The sequence below is a fragment of the Marmota marmota genome, unplaced genomic scaffold (genome assembly GCF_001458135.2).
Source record: "Marmota marmota marmota unplaced genomic scaffold, marMar, whole genome shotgun sequence".
In the NCBI taxonomy this organism is placed as follows: Eukaryota; Metazoa; Chordata; class Mammalia; order Rodentia; family Sciuridae; genus Marmota; species Marmota marmota.
In genome coordinates this window covers 7,082,815-7,091,466 of record NW_026000316.1, presented here as the reverse complement: position 1 = coordinate 7,091,466, position 8,652 = coordinate 7,082,815, and the positions used below count along the sequence as shown (strand labels likewise).

General features: G+C 33.2%; 1 pseudogene; it reads right to left on the bottom strand.

Moving 5' to 3' along the window:
- Positions 1 to 3,053: 3,053 nt before the first annotated feature.
- Positions 3,054 to 8,652, bottom strand: part of LOC107156237 — a 43,900-nt pseudogene continuing 38,301 nt past the window's right edge.

Sequence of the window (8,652 nt, the reverse complement as noted above, 5' to 3'; positions counted from 1 at the left end):
GCAGAATCTTGAAGTTAGTAATTATCCTAGGGAAATTACATAGATTCTTAAAGAACAAAATTGCTAAAAACCCCCCTTGTCACTTACAAGGAATTTATAAAATTATTATGTGTTTACAGATTGGATGAATCATGGTATCCATTTAAAATATTCATTCTTTAGTGCATTATTTGCATTTGAATGATATATGTTCATATTTATGATTGATATATTTTTCTATAGCAATTACAAAAATGTGTGGTGCATATATGCACAGTTCTCTTTAATGAGTTATCTAGTGAAGAAACACTTTTCTTCAGCAGCTATGTGGAAAGTATGAGAACAAGTATAAAATGACAGATGATTCCCGATATCAACATGTTTGTGAAATAGGGATCAAAGGCAGGGAATTGACAGGGTTTTTAGCCCTCCGTTTCCTCCTGACCTGAGGGAGAGATGGAGAAAGCACGCCCTGCCCAGTCGACTGGCCGCCCACACCCAGCCCTTCCTCACCAAGGATAATCAGAAGCATGCCAGGGAGACCAGTCAAAGCAGGATCTCAGTTTATTGAGAAAACACACACAGCTAATATAATGTACAGGAGCCAATCAGGGTAAAGGTCAGCAGGGTGGGGAGAATTTACATCTACACCCCTCCTACAGGCAGTAATGGGAGACAGGAGCTGTCCTGTCCCTGAGGGCAGAAGAGTTCTGAGCCTATCCTAGGGGTGATCTGATTTTTTGTCACAACCCAGGCAATGCCTCCTGGCTGATTGCCAGGTGCCATCTAGCCATGTGAGGCCCCAGGACCAGAAAGCGGGTAACAAGTTAGGTTTCCTCCTTTCTGATGCAACATGCCCCATATGTTATAGCATGCCCTACAGGGAATATATCCAAATATTTTTAGGCTACTTTTTTTGAAACCTAAAATCTTTGCAAATCATCCAAATAACATGATTTATGTACATATCCATTATCAAAATCATGCTACAAGGTAACCTTATCAAGGGAAATAGTAGTGTGATGTACACACACACACACACACACACACAAATACAGCTCCTGTCTGTTTATATGAATTTAGATGAAATAAAAGCTGAATTAGATCTCCCTTATCTGGCAATCTTTCTCTGTGTTTCAATGCTTATTCTCAGAAACATTGCAGCACAGTTCTTCTCACCTTTTACTGTAATATGTGCTGTGAATACCATTAGTCCATGAACTTCCACATTGATAGAGCAATTGTAATGGGACTTCTTGTGTATATAAGGAGTAGTCAGTTTTAATTTTTCTATATTCTTTCCTACTTGTCCTACTTTGAACCTGTTTATCTGTATATTCATTAGTCACTCTGACTCTGCTTTGTTCTGTTTAGAAGGTGGCTAAAACACTCTGGATTTTCCAGTCACTCCTCTCTGTTGACTTAAACCTAAGGGAAGTTATAGTGAGAGATTGGACGGTAGGACAAGTAGCTGTTTTTCCACTGTGGTTCCAGAACTGCCAGATGGCCAGATAGGTCTGCCATAGCTTAGCTTTCATTCAGCAAAAGTATCATATCTCTTTACTGTAGAATTGGCTGGGGATTCCTGCTATTGCCAATATATTGGTTACCTCACTGCCTCTCATTGATTTTTCAGTTCTTCCATCAACTGGGAAAAAAATCAACTACATCAAAGTCCATCTGCTTTAGGGGCTGGGGTTCTGTCTCAGCGGTAGAGAGCTTGCCTTGCACGTGCAAGACCCTGGGTTTGATCCTCAGCACCACATAAAAATAAATAAGTGAAATAAAGGTATTGTATCCAACTACAACTAAAAAAATAAATAAATATTTTTTAAAAAGGCCATCTGCTTTAAATGCTATGTTATATTTCCTGGTTTCATCTTGGTTGGTCAGACCAGAATTAATATACACACAATGAGGCATTTCAGTGGAATGGTTAGACAACAGGGAAAGCTTAGAAAATAAACTACAAATTTCAGGATTTTTACTTTCTTCTGAATAAATGTATCCCTAAACACCACAATAATCTTGTATTTTAAGATGCTATTAAACAGGCATAGACTTTTTGTATATTTTGACAATAGTAACCATCTATGAGCATGAAAATTTTCATTCTTTGTTATGTTGTCTGTTTTCTTCCAATGGGAGAAACTATTTCAATGAATTATTAGTTGAGATTTAACCAGTACCTTTCCCTGTAGTAAATCAACCACTTACCATATATTTGTTGAATTCTTTCTGTGTACAAAACATGGCTATTGGATAAGAAAAAATAAAGACATAAGAATTTATTTATAAGGAAAAAAAGTGAAAAAACAAAAATGTACCTTTGCTGTGAAATATTTACTGATCTCTAAAGAAAAACATTGGGATTTCAATTTAGAAACTTTTTCTTGATTAACTTCTACATAAGGATAAAAATGGATTAACTTATTTTTTTACAAGCAGAGAGAACCTAATACTCACATGTTTAACTGCAGCTCCTAAATTCTCCCTTATCTTTTTTCATGATAGCATTTGTAGGCTAACAGTTTGCTTGGAGTGCCTTTCATTCTACTCACATTTTTGTATGAGAAAAACTGAAGCCAAACAATCAGTTTGAAGAGAACTGTAATTTACATCCTGAATCATAAAATACCATAGTTTACTTGATTACAGTGTGCTGTTTTTTTTTTAAATTCAGAGATTTAAACATGTCTTCTTTGACTCTATAGCACAGAATATATATAATTACAAAATCCTCTGGATTCTGCATATTCTAAACAAAGGACCACTTTTACCACACACATAAGACCATAAATGTAAAGCTGATATGGAGCTACATTTAGCTCAGTGAAACAGGAAGATAATGAATGCTAATTTTCTGATCTGAAGGTATTCAAACACTCCCCCAAGGTAACATGAACAATGTAACATGGTTTAATAGGGTACAATGTTGAATATTTTATTGTTAAAATTTCTGATTTTTCTTCCTAAGAAAACAAGTGGTGAAGTGCTTTATTATTTTGTTTATTTATTTTGCAATGGATAAATCCTTGTTTCATTTCAATGGCTGATCTACATAATCACCAAGGTTACTTGTACAGACAAGAAGATAAAAAGAAGAGATTTATTTTTGTTATCTTCTTTCTTAACCGAGTCTTGATGATCTCCTTGGCCTGTATATGCTCCTCATGGTACTTGTCCTGCCTCCCTGATGGTAGATCTACTGGTCTCTGCTTGGTCAGCTAGGAGCTTCCTGTTGGTCTTTTCTGTGTTTAGTTTGTAGATGTAGTCCATGAGAATATGCTTGTTTTTGAACACATTACCCTTCAAGTACAGGCTGTGATACATCTGGCAGTCAGTTTTCTTAGATCCACAGTATTTCTTGAGAAGCCTGTAAAGAATCCTCATCCTCCTTATTTGGGTTGATTTCTCCAGCATTTAAGGATTGGCACACTCTTTCCTTGCCTATGTCCATAAACCTACCTTTTTGGGAAGCCAAGGCACTTTCCTGGTATGAAGTCTGGGAATAGACTGTCACAAGCTTGTGGATGAACAGCTAATCTTTCATCAGCTTCCAGATCTTCTGCCAAAAGTTGGCATTAGCTATTTAATCTGTCTCATTGGGATCTAACAGACCATTTTGCCACAGCTGAGGACACTGAGGCAAGCCACTTCTGAAGCGTGAGCATACTTATGGTTGTGGCTGTGACAACAAAGGGAAAGCTTATGAAGTACTATAAATGTGTAAAGTATTAATCAAATATGGCTAGAAAAATAAAAATGAGATTATGGTTTGCCATACAACAGATATGATAGGCAGTTAGAAAGTATACATTATTTTTGACTGTAAATACACAGTTTGCATATAGATTTGAGTGGTTTTATAATCAAATTACTGCCTGTTCATTTGAAAACATCTTAATTAATATTCTGCTTATATATTTTATTGTAATTCAGTTTTAAAAATCATACCAAGCAAAAGAAAGCCACATGAAAAAGAAAATATTTCTGGACAAGAGAATATGAGTTTAATGTTATCTAATGGTAGAAATTTAAAATTAATTAATTGATTTCAAACAAGAAATTTGACAATAACTATCAAAAGAAAAATCGTTTAGGAATACAAAGAAAATTTTATAGAGATTTTTTGTTGTAAATTATTCTAATAAATTAAATATGTTTCTTCAAAAGTTAAATTTTATTTTATAGTCTTCTCCCATGCTTGAATAATTGGGAAATATAAAACATTAACATTAGTATAGATGAAAGTGAATTTTTATCACTACATTGGATTCTACTTACTTTTACTTCTTTGGTATTTGCAATTAGTACAAGGATTTGAAATATGTTTTATTTTAAGTGTGAGAGCTAATCATAAGCAACAATGAAAAAAGAAAATTAAATTAAAAAAATAACAATTAGTAAGACTGAGGTAAGGTTCCACTTTGCAATAGAAGGTTATCTATGAAATTGTTACTTTTATGTCAGTTTTCTCCTTCTCTTTTTGTTCTCCAATGTCTGGAGCATTTCTAATGTTCCCTGTTGGAAATCATTTATCAGTTTAATGAAACATTCAAGAAAGGCTAACCAGAGGGGAGGAGGAGGGAAGATCTGATCCTTTTGTGGCACACATAGTATAACTACCCATCTCTCAGTGTATCTGACAGACTCCAAACATTAAATTAACTGAAATGAAAACCTCATTCTGAACTGTGATATCCCATACATACCAAACAGCCTGTGAAATGCCTGAGATTTTATGTCCAAATCCATTAAACACACTGCAGAGAAAAGGATAGCTAATGCATGGTTGAATATATGCTCATAGAAAGCTTCCATACTTTGTTAACTTCATAGCTGAATTGATCCACAGGGTGCAAGGCCAGGCAATGAGTATAGTAAATGGCCTGGCAGAGCTGGGAATGAAATTGCATTCTGAATGAAATCACAACATTGGAAAGAAGCTCAAAATCAGAATCATTTTCTATTTTGTGATCTTTCTACTGTTCATGTGAATTTAAGTATGTGGAAATGGAGCTTGTAAGTGATTGCTGCTCAAAGGCAATGACAGTTGTTGGAGTGATGAGGTTTTCATAAAGACTAGAGTTTGATGGAAACCTTCTCAAGCATCCCTCCCTTGATTGTTTGGGTATTTTTGGTATCTTGAAGAGCTTCACTAGATCACTAACATGAGTTATTAAATTCTTCACTTCTTTTATTATTACCTTCATACTTTAACAAGTTTCAATGGCATACGGAGAAGTTTTCATTTTTTCTGTCTTGATGAAAGACCATATACAACTATCTAAAAGTCAGCAGCATGAGGTTAATGGCAATGAACTAGAATAAAACTAAATGTCACCACATCTTACTTTTTTCTAAAGCCTTCTAAGTAGATAAGACATATTCAGAAAGCTGTAAAATGTGCCCTTTGCTTACAAGAAAAAGGTCACTTCTGCATTAACAAATTGTAATAGGTTACTCATAAATGATCATATCAGTGACTGAAATATGGTGCCTTGCATATTTTAAATATTGGTACAATTACTTTGACCCTAACTAGTGATTCTTTTTTAAAAACCTGATAGGTAGTACTTGAAAGATTTGAAAGATTGAATAAATAAATATAAATTCAAGAATCAAATAAAACAAGTCACAAAGTCAACATAATCACATTTTTTTTTGTCACTTACACAGCTTACCTTTCAAGACTACATATTTAATTTTGCATGACCATAAACCTGAAAATTATCATACTCAGGATATACACAACAACCTTTTGGACTACAACAGATATGATAGGCAGTTAGAAAGCATACATGGAAAGTTTATAAGGGCATGCTCTTTTGTAATATATTCTTTTGAAAAAATACATTGTAAAATACCTGTCATGAAAGGGCAGCTAAAAACCAAGTGTACATCTTCAACTAACAATTTCTATTTGAATTTTTTTGATACATTGAAAAAAATGGAAGCAGAACTATGGCTAGGCCATTTGACTCAGTCTCGCTGTCTACATCTTAAGTTTTTGTTTGTTTGTTTGTTTGGTGTTCATTTTTATACCATCTACTGATTATTGAAGAATTTCAGAACTCCTTCATTAGAGCCAATTCTTATGGTCATGGAAAACATCCAACTTGTTACTGTTAAAGTTTTGAGACCCTTTAAATGAGAAAATACAATTTACAATTGCATACACTGGTCACTAGGATTACAACAAAAATAACAGGCAGCAGGTAATGGATAAAGTATGACAAATATGCTTGGATAGAAGTCCTCACAACATTAAAAACGAATTAGTATTTATAATCAGAACATTTGCAGAACTGGAAAACAGAAGCTCTGCTGGGTCTTTAGTTCCATGGTGGAATGCGTGGCTAGCACATGTCTGCCCAGCTGGATCTCCAGCACTACAATAAATAAATAAATAAGCAAAGTCTTGATTCTAGTAAATTGGGTATTCTAGTAAATAGCTATTAAACACAATGCCAGTCCATACCCCAAATATCTCATGAAACAAAGTATTTAATACAAGATTGGAACTTGACAAGAATTTGCAAGGTAAAAAGCATAGCATCATTTTTTTTTCCTGTGAAGCTTTCCTAAATAACTTTTATTTATTTACTTATGAAATAAGTATCTGTTGAATGCTTACCATATGACAGGACCTTGTTTACTTTGGATAATAACTGAAGAACAGAGATATGGTTCTTGTCCTCAACAAATATACAAAAAGAAATTAATCACTTCTTTCTCTTTACTCAAATAGGTGTTTATTCATGTTAAAAATAATTATAATCACTGATGTTCATTTTTGTGTTTTCCACTAAAATGTGAGCCCCTAGCCAGATCTGGACAAATGCAATATTTCCTGTTTGGATTTCCACCACATTGTTCAGTAACTAGTCATGATGGTTTCTTTGAAATGAACTATGAAGATAATGAATAAATGGTTGATGACAAATATATGCTTGAAACTTTCAGTTCAGCTGCTATTAAATTTATAAGAAAAAAGTTTATGCCTAATTTTCTATTCTATTGAAATGCTTAAAATCATTTCCAGGACTAAGGGTTCAGTGAAATTTGATTGACTAGTGTGAAAACTTCTTTTCTTGGGAAAGAGATACATATGGAAAGAAACTTTAAGGTCAAAATAAGGAACTTTCCTCATACTTTATCTCCATGTTTCTTATAACTCCTTTCTCTTAAAATATTAAGGTAGGTTAATCTCAATTGAAGAAAATATAACAAATGTGTAACTGGTTTCAGAAAAAAAAACTACTCAAAATTGAATGGTAAACAAACCATTAACAAAACATTAGGATTTCCACTGAAGTTCATGGTTGGGAAAAAACCCAAACAACAACAGCAACATAGAAAACACCATGCTGTGTGTGATTCTAGAAGAAGAGGGGAAAATGAAATGTTATATTTTATATTTTATTTAATAATTTGATCATAATTTTCCCAGTTTAAACAAGATGCCCCTGAGATCACTCTTTCAACTTCCTTATAATTCTTATGAAGACAAAAATGGAGTTAAAAATAATAAGCAAAAAATAATAAGGTTGATATAATACTTATTGGTATAACTGGTAAGGAATGCATCCTTATAACAAGAAAAACAGAGCTGAAAGAAGTTCTGTAATGAACAATATGCAGAGCAACCCTGCCAACAAAACAGTCAGGATTTTATTAATCAGAAAACTGGACAATCAGCCTACTTTGGCTTGGATATCATTTCTGAAATACTGTTACAATATTATTCCAAGAAAAATACCTTGCCTTTGGACTATATTTTTCATTTACATTCAGAGAAATACAGTAATCCTTCTGTCACCTCCAAAAAGGTCTTGAAATAGAGTGGATAATGGCAGTACATTATAGATTACAAAGTATAAGCACCAAAAAAATTTGTGGACTAATGTAAAGCAGGTAAAGACCAAAGGACCATATGTGGTGAGTGCTTAGAATTTAATTTTTTCAGGTAGTTCATAGGTTAGAGTGTTCTAGGATGCTTATACAGTTGTAGTAAATACATGATTTTATCATAGTAATAATTAGAATATTATCTATGCATATTAACCTTCTCCATTCATTGTTTGAAAAAAATCCACTTAGTATTATAGAATAGGTACACTATTAGTCCATGTATTTATTTGAATAGACTCATATTTGAGCATTGAATCCAACAAAAAAAGGACATTCCCAGAGAAATGAGACATTGTCCTCCATTTGTGTACACTGAGTTGAAATGCATTCTACTGTCACGTATAACTAATTAGAACAAAAATTTTAAAAAGGATGTGTTATAAAACCATGTAAAATTCTACTTCTAAGTTATAAAATTTATATCATGTGAAAATTCTGATTTTCTACTTCTATTGAATGTGTATGATATATTAGGCTGATCAAAACAATATTCTGTCTTAAGGAAAATATTATGTTTATCTCTCTCTTATGATTCCATATATTTTAACAGGAGTAAAAATTCTTTAAAAGGACTCTGAAAAGTACTGTGGATATGAGGAAAGGACAAGTACCCCTGAAGTCTAAGAATACACATTCTCCTGAAATTTTTTCTTACACAAAAGAAAAGTGAATGAAAAAAGAAAGAAAGAAAGAAAGAAAGAAAGAAAGAAAGAAAGAAAGAAAGAAAGAAAGAAAGAAAGAAAGAAAGAAAGAAAG